The following is a 14884-nucleotide window of genomic DNA, read 5'->3' as shown; positions in this document are numbered from 1 at the left end:
GAAGGAAGGAAGGAAGAAGGAAAGAAGAAAGGAAGGAAGGAAGGGAGAGAGGGAGGGAAAAAAGGAGAAAGTAAAAGAAGATAGAAAGGAAGGAAGGACGAGGTAGAAATTCAGAACTAGTGTTATAAATTTGGGAGTTATAGAAACATAAGATGTTTATAATGAAGTGACTATAAGAGATCATTTAGAGAAAGATTGTAGATAAGAGCAAACAAGCTCCAAACCCAGGGGACACTCCAGCACTCAGAGACCAGGAAAAGAAGAAGAAATATTAAAGGAGACGGAAAGATAGTAGCTCATAACGTAGCAGGAGAACGAGGTTTGTGTGGTGTCCTGGAAGCCAAGAGAAGTATGTATTTTAAGGAGTGGACAACTGTCAAATGATGCTATGAAGTCAGAATAAAATGAGAAGAAAGTACAGACTATGTTTTGGTCAATATGCAGATGGATGAGGCTCTTATTAAGAGTTTCAATGGAGTGCTTAATGTGGGTGCTTATCGGAATATGATCAGGAGAGATTGTGAGAAAGGGGCAAGGGAAGCATAAACAACTCTTAAGAAATTTTGCTTAAAAGAGGAGCATGGAGGGAAACATCATTCTAAGAAGGAACTTTTAAAATAGTGGTACTTTTGCATTAGAAAAGAAGGCAAAAATATGGGTAAAACATGGATACAGTTTGATTGGTCGATTTGGCAATGGCAGGATACATGATGACCACTGATTAGTTTTCATTTTTCAGTGAAGTGCATGCCTGGGGATGTGGTTAAGGGGAAATGTTGAAAGGAGTTGTTGCAGGCCTGATTAGGGAGGGGAGTGAGAGTGAGGGAAATCAAACCTGAGAGCAAAACGCAGTAGGAGTGGAGGCCAACTTTTCAGCATATATTTGTCCTACTCCCACAGCAATACTTTTGTTTCGGGTATGTACAGGGAATGAATGCGAAGGTGATACCTAGACAGCTGTGCTGTGAAAACCTGAAATAGGACATGTTCAAAGACAGAGAAGGAGGCAGAATGCTTTAACAATACTCCAGAAGCGCTGCTTTAACAACACAGCATATTCTTAGCAAGTTATTAAAAATAACAGCAGCAGAACCTAACATAGGTTCTAGGCTCGTCCTTGCATAGGACCAACAAGTCCATACACATTATTGTTATTTTTTAAAAGTTAAATTTGAATCTCTTTTGCAGTGCAATAAATAGTACAAACCAGGACAGGGTCAGCAGTTGGTGACTCCTAGTCCAGTTATAAAGTGAGCAACAGTATATTTTTTTGGCCATCTAGTAACAGATATATGTCACTATAGCCATAAGATACAGTTGAGAATCACTTAGTAAGAATTACTGTAATAGTCCTTATATATTTAACTATCATGTTTGCAAATAGATGCTTCAGTTTGGATTGAAACAAAGTTACAACAAAATGAAAAAGAAACCAATATTAAAATAAAACTGGTTTCCAAAGGCAAACCAAGTATCATTTTTTTTCTCTTTAATCTGTATCCGAATTTGCAAGACTCTCCAGTTGGTATGTCCAGATACAAAGATGTGTTACCTCTTATTTTAAGTCTGAATCACTAGAAAGCAATCAAGAACACTGGACCAGAAGTTCTGATTTCTTATATTCAGAATTCTCCCCGAAAGGGGAAAAATGAAGTGGAATCAACAAAAGTTGTCCATTTCCATTTTATCACTCAAGGAATTGAGCTTCTCAGAAAGTGTCAGAGAAACAACCACAGAATGAACATCCAAACCATCTGACACAGTCCCACCAGTAATCGTCACAGGGAGTCTTAATTTGCCCCTCTCTACTTGGCCGTAATCACTGGACAAACCGATATTCTCAAAGAACACATTTTGTGTCTTGGTGTTTTACTGGAAGAATAAGTCTTGAAGAACAAGCTACTTTAAAAAGAAATAATTACCAGTTTTGAAGAGAATGCTACAAGCCTTGTAATTACAAGGTCAGATGAATCCATTGCTCTTGTAAAGTTCACCTGACAGCCCTCCAAAAGAAAGACACTAACGCAGGAATGATTACATATATATATATGCTTTATGCTTGTGATTATTTGAATGGATATCAAGTTCAGGAAGAATGATATCCCAAAAGTGGGTGGCATTATTTTACAACAGAAACTGTATTAATAACATTTTTGGTTATTAAATGTAAAAATACACTTCTACAGCATGACTAAATAAAAGATCTCATGTAAAACCTCAAGGACCCATTTCATTACCCAATTAATATTTTCATGTGGTTTTGCCCTCAGGCAATAAAAGAGCCTTTGTTTTACACAGACACAGACAGTAGATCATCAAACAAAATAATGAAACAGCCTAAGCAAATATTTAAAATTATTTAAAAAAGAGTTACAACTGGAAGACACATTAGAGATCGCTTAGCCTGATCTTCTCATTTTACAAACAAGAAAATTAAGACTGAAAAATTAAATGATTTGCTCAAGGTCACAAATCAGGAGCAGCTGTCAGCATCAGGCCTAACCTAGTCAAATCTGAAAAAGTTTCTTCCTTTCCCTTTGAAACATAATCTGCTGCCCTCGTCCAAATGGACGGTTTCTCTTTCCTACGTGTTCAGTGTCTATCTATGACAAATCACTCAAGACCTTTCTTCTCTGTCCAGGAATCCTCAAGTTACTACATGTTGGGACTGTCTTCCCTCCTTTGTCCCATATATCATTTGGTCATAGATAGAATAAATATCTATGATAGATAGAATAAATATGACTACAATGCCATTGAGCCTTCCTGGTAGAGTAAATTGGAAATTAAGCAATGCTGATGTAGATCCATAGAACTTGCTACAGCTTTACTACTTTGAGGACTGCATGGGATTTGGGGAAAGTGAATTTCGATAATCACGTTCTGAAGAGATTATTACAATTTCATAACTCAAAGGAAGGGTGAAAAGTTTGAGCCGAGTCTCTTAACTGTTGTGTGTTGGTTACTCTTAATGAATGAGAAAATAACTAACACTCAATGGTTAAAAGAATAGGCTCTAGATAGGTTGTGTTGTTTCAATCTACATTCCACTTTTTACTAGCAGTGATCTTGGGCACAATGATTGTTCAAGCACTTTGTGCTTCAGGTTCCTTCCACCTTTGAAAAAATGAAGATTAATAATAATAACTCTTTCATCAGAACAGTTTGAGAATTCAATGAGAATATTTATATAAAGTGCTTAGAATATAAACGAGCATATAGTAAAAGCTAAATGTCAGGTTCTTATTATGTCTAGTGGGCATTATTCAACTCCTCCATGTATTGTCATCCTGTTAAAATCTGCCCTCTGTGTCATTCAACTGAAACTGCCTTCACAAAGATCACTATTGACCAACTAAACGACAAATTCAGAGGCCCATTTTTATTACCTGTTATATACAGCCCTTCCCAACACTTGACAGTTTATCTCTCTGAGCTTCTTAAAATTCTCTTATCTTTTGTCTTCTGTGAACAGCCGTTTTCCCTAGCACTTTACATATTAAACTGTTAATTGCTTCCCTTTCTACCTTTTTTTTAAACGATAATGTGATTTACTTCAAATCTTGCAACCATTGCCAGTATGCCAGGAACTTTGAGGTATATTTCTATTACATATCTAATTCTAGAGATACAGAGTTAACTTCAAAATGTGTGCTATACATTTTTATTTTAATGCATAGGGCCAGAAACAGAACTCATTAAATTTTCCTTTAACTAACGTCCCCTGAATTCCCTATAGAAAATATATCTCAATCTACACCACTGAAATTCTTCAAGGCTTCTTTGACTCTTCTTTCCAGCATGCCTTAAATTAGAATTCATCCTTGGTAGGGACAATTCCAGTTTATAACTGTCATTCAGCTCCATTATTAACAGAAACCTCTTTTACTCTCAAAAGTGTCCAGATGTGAATGCTATATGACATGATTAACCCAATCGTGTTAGGCATCCATTGTACATCACAATCATCATCAGAATTGATATTTCTTCCCACCCTCTGTAGTTTGGACTTCTCCTTTTTTTTTTTTTCTTTCTGGATGCTATCAAGAGTCTTTTTGAAGATCGTTGTTACCAATATATTTCTGATTGTTATATTTTCTATATGGCTGTTACAATGATCTCCCTAAAAAATAAGCTTAGTATTGTTATCCCCTTTCATAATGATTGTCATTCTCACTGAGTTCCCTACGATAAAAAGTCCAACACCCTGTTTTAACTATCATCCATTTGTTTATCTTGTTCTGCTACCTTTAGATTCAAAGACAGGTCATATACTAGAGCAGAGGTTTTAGATTCGATAATATAAATTTAATAAAGAATAGACAAGTAGTAATGACTTTCTACAATAATGTCTATGGAATAAATGCCAGCAGACTGATAAAATACTATAGATAAGTCATTGAAGAAGGATGACATGCATCCTACTCCCCTAACAGGGCTACTGTAAAATTCAAATGCAACAATGTGAGCATGTTTAAAATCACCGTATAAGGCCCATGACTACTGTTTTTGTTATTGTCATTTTTCCATCTCCCACCCAAAGCAAATGCATTTATTATTTATAGATGCTTTTGTCAAGGATAAAAATATTCACATAAGTTTCCCTGCTATTCAACAAGCAGAAAGTGTACTCTCCAAAAATTAAATTTTGTGAGATTTCCATTGTCAAACTTTCCTTTCTTTAAAATGAAATTGTACATTTAGGACCTATATTTTCTCCATATTTAATAGTAATCAAAATCCTTAAATGTGTACAATCTAAAATCTAATATTAACTTTTTAAGATTTTACATTTTACAAATTTATAGATAGTCAAATTTCTTTCCAGACTTTTAAAACTGTATTTGGGCTGATACCTCATCAGAAATGTGTCCAAATTTCATCACCATTATCTCTAGAAAGCAATGTACTGTAGAGTATATGAAGTAAATTCCTCACCCTCTAACAATGGCAACACAGAACTAGGAATACATGTAAGTAGAAAATACCAAGATCAATACAAATACAGAATCAGTAGAGCATAAATGTACATAAATATATATGTGTATTTATAATACACACACACACACACACACACACACACACGAGGTGTGGTAAAAAAATACGGCAAATATTTAAATAAAAAAAATTACTGTAAAAGACACATTAACATTAATCCCCTCAAAATATCCCCCTTTGCTTTGAACACACTTATCTGATTGTTCTTGCCACTTTCTGAAGCAGTTCTGGAAGTCCTCTTTCATGAGTGTCTTTAGTTGCACTGTCATGGCTGCCTCAATGTCCTGAATCGATTCAAAACATTTTCCTTTCATGGTCATTTTGACTTTGGGGAAGAGCCAGAAGTTGCATGGCATCAGATCTTGTGAATAAGGTGGATGAGGACACACCACAATGTTTTCATTTGACAGAAATTGCCGTATACCAGAAGCAATGTGTGACACGGAGCATTGTCATGATGGAGGATGAGGTAAAGACCCTCATGAAAGAGGACTTCCAGAACTGCTTCAAAAGTGGCAAGAACAATGGGATAAGTGTGTTCAAAGTGAGGGGGAGGATTTTGGGAGGGATAAATGGCAATGTGTCTTTTACTGTAATAGTTTTTTTGTTTTCTTTAATTTAAACATTCACCATATTTTTGTATCACACATTGTGTGTGTGTGTGTATGTAATATGTATATATGAACTATATATACGTACATTTTTACCATAATTTAAGTGCATGCATATGCTCACAAATGGCTTTTTTGGGGTTACTGACTAGTCACCTATATATGAATTAGCTTGGATGACAGGAAATTCCATTTTTAGAAAAGGTTAGTTGACCATAAACAGTTTCCAAAGATTGAACCTAATAGAAAATGGGAATTGGCTAAGAACATTTAAATAAATTTATTCATAAATTAGAACTTGTGTATACTTCAAAATGAAAATCTAAGAGAATATCATTTTATGGATAAAGAAGCTAATATAATATTTACTGGGTATACATAATGGGATATTATACCAAATATTATTCCTTTGTGATATAATGTTAACATTTTTGTTCATTTCTTCTATGATTTATACATTTGTTAATCTTTGGACAGATTGTCATGTAAGCCCCTTTAAAATAAATAATTTTGTAATTTGAAATCATGTCTAAATTTCAGTAAATAATCTGAAACATTCTATTTTAACATTATGTTTTAGGGAAAAAAAAGTAGACCCATTTCAAAGACAATATCTTGGCAATTATTTTCATGATTATAGTTAATCAATATTGTGGATTTTTTAGTTGACAAAGTCATAAATGTATAAAAATGTTAGGTTGGAAGCGGTCAAAAGTGGTCTAAGCCCTATTTTATAGATGAAGAAACTGAGATGAAATGACTTAGAATAGTAATTTTGTTATTTGGAATAATTATTAGAAACTTGAAGACAAAGGGAAAAAAAGAAAAATTAATAGGTATACATAACCAAAGCTATATTTGCATTGGATCTAATAGTACTTTTAGAACAGAATCTATTGACAGAGCATTGATCCTATAACACATTTACTAAGTAATACACTGGACAAGAGAGGGCAATATTACAACTGACAATACCAAGGCCTTAAGAAAATATAGGATGATGATCTATCTGTCTATCTATCTATCTACCTATCTATTATCTATCTATCATCTCAAAGTGAAAAAATAATTTGTTAAATTCAATTATAAATTCTCCTGATGACTGGACTTACGCGTATTTTTAAAACTAATTCTATTGGCCTTATGTAATCATGATACTATGTCTAGTACAAAGGGTTCGATGTTTCATTTATACTAAGTTTAAAACATTTTAGATAACATAATGGAGACACATAATTTAATATCACATTTAGCCTAATAATATTTGCATTTTTCAGAGAGTGGCATCATTGCACTGAAACCGTTCATGGTGAGAAGTCTCTGTAAATACTGGGCCAGAAGACACAGTAAATTTTTTTTTTCTCTGAAGAATGAATTTAATATTTTAACATAGTGAATTTTAAAGGGTGGAAACACTGAGGTTATGGAGTAAAATCACAGGACTTCTGTAGTAATGTTCTGATTCACAGGACATTTTTATTATTTCAGAGAACAGATTTAATTTTATTTTTAAATAACCCTTTCTGTCTGATTTTCGCTCCTCTGATAATTCCACTTTTGGAATCAAGCTGTTTCTCTCTAAAGTCTCTAAGATTCACAACTTCTAGAGCTTACCACTGTGTAGTATCAGTTACCATGGAGTGTAGTGACATGTATTTTCATTGAGTTTTAGAGAAAATAACATGAAATTACAAGATATAGGACCGTTCAAGCTCAATTATTTACTGAAGCCAAACACAGTGTGTGATTGTAGACAAATTATTTAAACTTTCACCTTTCAGTTTCCTTACCTGGAAATGGGGATGATAATAATGACACATTTCCACACTGTTATTATGTTGGCAAATAGATGACCTATGAGCACAGCCTTTCATGAACTTTAATGTGCAAAGTAAATCCTATTGATACTTTGGGAAAATGAAGAGTTATATCGACGTTAACATTTTGATAGATTAAAATTATTTTGAAAAATATTTTGATAACACCCACAGCTATTATTATATGTGGTTATATATGACTATTAAAGGGAAAAATGAACAAGAATCTAGTTTTTATAGATAGAAATTATAATTCCACATATGGCAAGTTTGAATAAAAATTAAGCCACTAAAAATATAAATATAAAATAATTTAATTTTCAATTCATTATATCAATATACACAGTACCATTCCAAGGTAATGTGTTGTTGCACTAACCTTGTATCTAAAGAGAGAAATTTTCACTATTTGCCATAACCTGGAATCAATTATTTTACTTATCACAGAGTAAAGAGTTACACTTAAATAAACTCAATTTCCCTAAAAATTTATTAGAATTAAACCTTCATATAACTGATTTATTCTAGTTTAATAGACAAAAAATTTTTAATCGTGGTTTTCTAATGCAGTTCAAAATTTTGAAGAATTTCTCAATCAGAATTTTTCAAACTTTTCACTTTCTAAAGCCATTTGAAATTTTATAGTAACTGAAATGTTATATAAAATGATCCATAACAGTACTTTTGATAAGACAAGACTGGTCCAAACGATATTTTATCTTCTCTCTTGCTCTCTCTTCCAAAGAAACATAAAGTGTAAAAAAAAAAAAAAAAGAATCTTAATATTGCTTAGGAGAACTATTTGAATTAATTTAAGGTTTTCTAGGGGACACGATGATCAAAGGAGCAAATGAACTCACACAAAAATCAGAGTAGATCATTTTACCTGACTGCAGTGAATTTATCAGACGGTTGTCTGGGTCACTGGTGAGAGATGAGAGGCACAGGAAAGGTTGGAGTAAACTCTTGGCAAACTTGGAAAATCTAAGAAATCTGTGTCTATATATGATTAGAAAATAACTAAGGGAACAGAACATATTGTAGCTAAGGAAATGATGGTTGATAGGGCAATGTTTTCAAAAGGAAGGGAACAAAGGCTAGAGGGAGAGTAAGAAGAGTTTCTAGGTTAAGTTAAAAGTAGGATACTTTAAAATCCAAAAATCTAACAGAAAATGTAACAGTGTCTAAAGTAGAATGTAATGCAAACATTATTCAATTAGCTTAAACCTGCTTAACGTGGACAATACATTTGCGGAGAATTGGAGGAACATAAAAAATAAGCACATTTTGGTTCTAAAATATTTAGCTTGATATTAACTAGAGGTGAGGACTAGAAAAAGAATCTGGAATTCTTCAGAAGAGAGAACATAGTAAAAAAATCTTGGAAATCATTAAAAGTTCAAATGGAGTAGATATAAACTAAAGAAAGTGACTGATACAATGGTCTACGAAGACTTCCATCACAAATGTCAGAAGCAGAAACTGATAAGAAAGGGACGGACTGATATAAAGGTGACTATGCTTCTGTGGAGTCTTATTTGGAAGAAAATATCTTATGAAAAGGTAATAGATGTGTCTAATCAAATACTACATAATCAACAAGAAAGTCAAAAGTCAGATTTGAAGGGGTCGATAATTACTTTAAGTTGTAGTAGGGAGATCACTAAACTGTGAACATCTGGTTAAAGTAGAGAAACTCTGTGAGGATGCTGCCATGTTTATCTCAAGAAAAACTTAAGCAAACAGAAAAAAAACCCAAAAACGTTCTGCAGCTTGTGCAAATGCCAAACTGAATGCATCAGCATTTTGCAGGGCAAAGATTACAAGGTAATGAATGATGACCCTCTGACTTTAGATGTCTCTTAGTACTACAGGAAGACACTAGAGGAATTGGAATAGTTGCTGAAGCAAATCAAGAGAAGTTAGATGGCAATCAGATCTCTGTTTTGGTGGAGGAACAATAATGTTTCTTTAATAGAAAATTTTGGAAGTGACCTGACACATAAGAGATTTCAGGTCAGAAAAGAGTTTGATAGTCTGTGTGCAAGGACTACCTAAGAATGTGTATATGTCCTGTGAAAATGTTCGCACAATTTGATCTTCATATTCACATAAAATGCAATAAAATCAATTGATTTTGACAGAAAGGACACATAAGCTAAGTAAATTTTAGCAAGTCAGTTAAAAACTTTCAAAATATCTACTTGATATTACAGGGCTCTTTTAAAAATCAGATGAATGCACTAAAATAAAGTACAGGCACATACACACACATTCTTTGACATAAACAATTTTTGGACATGAGGAAGCAACTATATAAGGAGATATATAAGAACCATGTTTCTGTCCATTATTAATTCTTAATAATGTGATAACTCAATTTCATAACCTAAGTACCATTCATTCTTAATGAAATGGACTAATGAACTTATTGTTGGACATCTTATCCTTTTTATTTTATTTTTTATTAGTTTCAGGCATACAGAGCAACATAGTGGTCAGACATTTACATAACAAACAATGTGATAACATGAACAAGTCTACTGCCCAACCTAACACTGTACATAATCATTAGAACATTATTGAGTATATTCCCCAGGATGCATTACACATCCACATGACTATTTTTAAAATTATAGTTTACATTCAATGTTATTCTAGTCTCAGGTGCACAGCGTAGTGGTCAGACCCCTGCATAACGTACGAAGTGATCACCCCAAAAAGTCCACCACCCACCTGACTCCACACACTCTCCGCAACACCACTGACCACACTCCCCGTACTGCACTCCACATCCCAGTGACTCTCCTGTAATTATCAATTTGCACTTCTTAATGGCTTTCCTTTCCCATCTGGCATCCTAACCCCCCTCCCATCTAGTAACCATCAGTTTGTTTTCTGTATCTACGGGTCTGTTTTGTTTGTTTGTTTATTTTATTCTATAGATTCTGCATATAAGAGAGATCGTAGAGTATTTGTCTTTCTCAGTCTGACTTATTTCACTTAGTGTAATACCTTATTAAGTCCATTCATGTGTCGCAAATGGTAATATTTCATCCTTTTTTATGGTTGAGTAATATTCCATTGTATATATGCACCACCTCGTCTTTATCCAATTGCATTTGATGGGCATTTTGGTTGTTTCCATACCTTGGCTATTGTAAATAGTGCTGCAGTGAACATAGGGGTGCATATATTTTTCAAATGAATGTTTTGGATTTTTCTGGATAAATACCCAGGAATGGAATTGGTGGGTCATAAGGCAGTCCTATTTTTAGTTTTTTGAGGAAGCTCCATACTGCTTTCCATAGTGGCTGACCAATTTGCAATCCCATGAACAGTACATGGGGGTTGGGTTCCCTTTTCTCCACTTTCTTGCCAATACCTGTTGCTTGTTGATTTATTGATATGACCATTCTGATAGGTGTGAGGTGATATTTCATTGTGGTTTTAATTTGCATTTCTCTGATGATTAGTGATATTGAACATCTTTTCATATGTCTATTGGCCATCTGTATGTCCTCCTTGGAAAAATGTCTATTCAGGTCCTGTGACCTTTTTTTTTATTGGATTGCTTCTTTGGTGTTGAACTGCATGACTTTTTCATAGATTTTGAATATTAATCCCTTATTACATATATCATTGGTGAATATCTTCTCCCATTCAGTAGGATGTCTTTCATTTTGTTGATGGTTTCCTTTGCTGTGTAAAAATATTTCAGTTTGATGTGTTCCCATTTGCCTATTTTTTTCTTTTGTTTTCGTTGCCCAAGGAGGCATATCAGTAAAAATATTACTGAAGTTAATGTCTGAGAGTTTACTGCCTGTGTTTACTTCTAGGAACTTTATGGTTTCAGGTATAATACTTAAGTTTGTAATACATTTTGAATTTATTCTTGTGTATAGGATAAGAAGATGGTCCAGTTTCATTTTTTTGTATGTATCTGTCCAGTTTTCCCAGCACCATTTAATGAACAGACTTTTTTTTTTTTTGAATGTCGTTGTGTGGTTTTGAAATCAGGGTAAGGGTGGCCTTTTAGAATGAGCTGGGAGCCTTCCCACCTCTTGAATTTTTTTGAATAGTTTGAGAAGAATAAGTGTTAATTTTTTTTTTTTTTTTGAATATTTGGCAGAATTCACCAGTGAAGGCATCTGGTCCAGGACTTTGATTGTTGGGAGGTTGTTGATTACAGATTCGATTTCATTAGTAGTAATCAGTTGATTCAGATTTTCTGTTTCTTCTTGATTCAGTCTTAGAAGATTATATGCTTCTAGGAATTTATCCATTTCTTCTAGATTGTCCAATTTGTTGTTGCATAATTGCTTGTAGCATTTTCTTAAAAATTTTTGTATTTCTATGGTGTCCCTTGTCACTTCTCCTCTTTCGTATTTGATTTTATTTATTTGGGTCCTCTCTCATTTTTTCTTGATGAGTCTGGTTAACAGTTTATGAATTTTGTTTATCTTTTCAAAGAAACAGTTCTTGGTTTCATTGATATTTTCTATTGATTTTTTAGCTTCTATTTCTTTTATTTCCACTTTGATTTTTATCATTTCCTCCCTTCTACTCACTTTGGGCTTTGTTTGCTTTTCTTTTTTCCAGTTCCCTTAGGTATAAAGTTAGACTGTATATTTGATATTTTTTTCTTGTGTCTTGAAGTAGGCCTGCATTGCTATGAATTTACCTCTTAGGACTGATTGTATTGTGTCCCATATATTGTGGGTTGTTGTGTTTTCACTTTCGTTAACCCATTCAGTGTTTTAGTAGCATGTAATTTAGCCTCTGTGTGTGTGTGTGTGTGTGTGTGTGTGTGTGTGTGTGTGTGTGTGTGTTGGAATTGATTTCCAGTTTCACACCATGGTGGTCAGAAAAGACATGGTCATAACAGATAAACACTTGACATAATTTCAATCTTCCTAAAGTTATTGAGACTTGTTTTGTGGCCTAACATGTGGTCTGTCTTGGAAAATGTTTCATATGCACTTGAAAAGAATATATATTTTGCTGCTTTGAAGTAAAATACCCTAATAATATAAATTAAACCCATGTGGTCTAGTGTATCATTTAAGGCTTAAGTTTCCTTGTTGATTTTCTGTCTGGGAGATCTATCCTTTGGTGTCAGTGGGGTGTTAAAGTCCCCTACTATGACTGTGTTATTGGTGATCTCTCCCTTTATGTCAGTCAATATTTGTTTTATATATTTAGGTGATCCTATGTTGGGTGCATACATGTTTACTAGTGGTTATGTCCTCTTGCTGGATTGGGACCTTTATCATTATGTAATATCCTTCTTTGTTCCTTATTATATAGTCTTTGTTTTAAAGTCTATTTTGTCTGATATAAATATTGCTACCTTCGCTTTTTTTTAAATTTCCATTTGCATGAAATATCTTTTTGCATCCCTTTACTTTCAGTCTATGTGTCTTTTGTGAACTGAGGTGGTCTCTTGTAAACTGTATATGTATGGGTTTTGTTTTCTTATCCATTCAGCTACCCTATGTCTTTTGATTGGAACATTTAATCCATTAACATTTAAACTGATTATTGATTGGTACATAGTGATTGCCATTTTATTTTTCATATTTTTGATCTTCTTTTGTTTGTTTGTTTTCACTTTTATTCTTCTTTCAGTTGTCCTTTTAACATTTCTTGTAATACTGGCTTGGTGGTAACAAATTTCTTTAGCTTTTTCTTGTCCTGGAAGCTCTTTATATCTCCTGCCATTTTAAATGATAGCCTTGCTGGGCAGAGTGGTCTTGTTTGTATGCCCTTGCTTGTGATCACTTCAATTATTTCCTGCCATTCCCTTCTGGCCTGCAAAGTTTCTCTTGAGAAATTAGCTGAAGGTCTTGTGGGAGCTCCCTTATAGTAAACTAGTTGTCTTTTTCTCTCTGTTTTAAAGATTCTGTCTTTGTTTATAATCTTTGCCATGTTTTTATAATGTGGCTTGTTGTGGGACTGTTTGGCTTTACCTTGTTTGGGAATCTCTTCACTTCCTGGGCTTCTTTATCTATTTCCTTTGCCAGATTATGGAAGTTTTCAGTCATTATTTCTTCAAATAGGTTTTCAACCTCTTGCTCACTCTTTTTTCCTTCTGGTATCCCTATAGTACAAATGTTGTTACACTTGATGTTTTCCCTGAGGTCCCTTAAACTATCATTGCTTTCTCCTTTTTTCTTTTTGTTGTTGTTCTGATTGGGTGCTTTCTGTTCCCTTGTCTTCTAAATTGCTGATTCACTCCTCTGCTTCATCTAATCTGCTGTTGATTTCTTCTACTGTATTCTTCATTTAATTATTGTATTCTTTATTTCTGACTGGTTCTTTTCTATGGTTTCTATGTCTTTCTTTATTTATGCTTACTATCTCTTTGTTGAAGTTTTTCACTATGTTCCTTAAGCATTTTTATAACCAGTGTTTTAAACTCTGTCTCTGGTAGGTTGATTGCCTTCATTTCATTCGGGCTTTTTTTTTTTTTTTTTTCTCTTGTTCTTTTCTTTGGGACACGTTTCTTTGTTTCCTCATTCAGGCTCCCTGTCTGTGTTTGCTTCTATGTATGAGGTAGATCTCCTATGTCTCTTAGTAAAAAAATATGGAAGACTTCACAAATTTATGTGTCATTCTTGTGCAGGGGCCATGCTAATCTTTCATTCCAATTTTAGTGTATGTGTTGCTGAAGCAACCACTGGACCTCTTATTCTCGATAGAAATGTCATCTGTGAAAACTAAACCTATCATCACCTTTAATGATGTTAATAGGCAGGTGCTAGTGAGTGTTAAAAAAACACAGAGTATTTGAAATTTAAACCACAATCTTAATCAGTTATTTTAACTGGTATTTTAATGTATATGTTCTGATATATAAATTATCTTTTATTAGCACAATGCATGTAATATGGTGACACAAGATACAGTTGCACCTATATTAATTACACCTATTAGAAATTATGGGATCTAAATCACTAGAGTATCATTTTTATTTTTGATAGTCAAGATAATAAGAAACAACATTTCAACATCTTGCATTGTATGTTAGAAGGAGAACTGTGCATTTTTGGCATCATAGATCTCCATATTCTTTTCAGGACCCCTTAGGATAAAAATTTTCCCATCTGATAAGATGGCCAATGAAAAGAAATACATGGCAGAAATACCTGAAAATAAATTAAATTTTCTTTCAAATATAACATTTCATGTGCTTATAGCATAAAGTATAAAGATATAAAGAAGGAAATAAAAAATTCTTATAATTCCAATCACTGTTATCATCTACGTATATTTCCTTCCAATATTTCTATCCTATGCATAGGCATTTATTTTTATTTATATAGTAGAGATTACACTAAATACAAATTTTTACATCATACCTTTACTGCATAATATTATAACATGTTTTTCTGACATTATTAAGAAAAAAACATAAACATTACTTTACTTGTATGATTCTGTTTTAGGATTATG

General features: G+C 33.4%; 1 protein-coding gene and 1 pseudogene across 4 annotated transcripts in view; both read right to left on the bottom strand.

The window, feature by feature from the left end:
• The window catches only part of ROBO1 (roundabout guidance receptor 1), a 1112802-nt gene that overhangs the window by 758660 nt on the left and 339258 nt on the right, over positions 1–14884 (bottom strand). The window lies entirely within an intron of this gene.
• On the bottom strand, positions 14010–14109 carry LOC141568020 (U6 spliceosomal RNA; annotated as a pseudogene).

The sequence above is a fragment of the Rhinolophus sinicus genome, linkage group LG01 (assembly GCF_036562045.2).
Source record: "Rhinolophus sinicus isolate RSC01 linkage group LG01, ASM3656204v1, whole genome shotgun sequence".
Lineage (NCBI taxonomy): Eukaryota > Metazoa > Chordata > Mammalia > Chiroptera > Rhinolophidae > Rhinolophus > Rhinolophus sinicus.
Note: the sequence above shows the minus strand (reverse complement) of the source record. Positions and strands in the feature narration are given on the sequence as shown.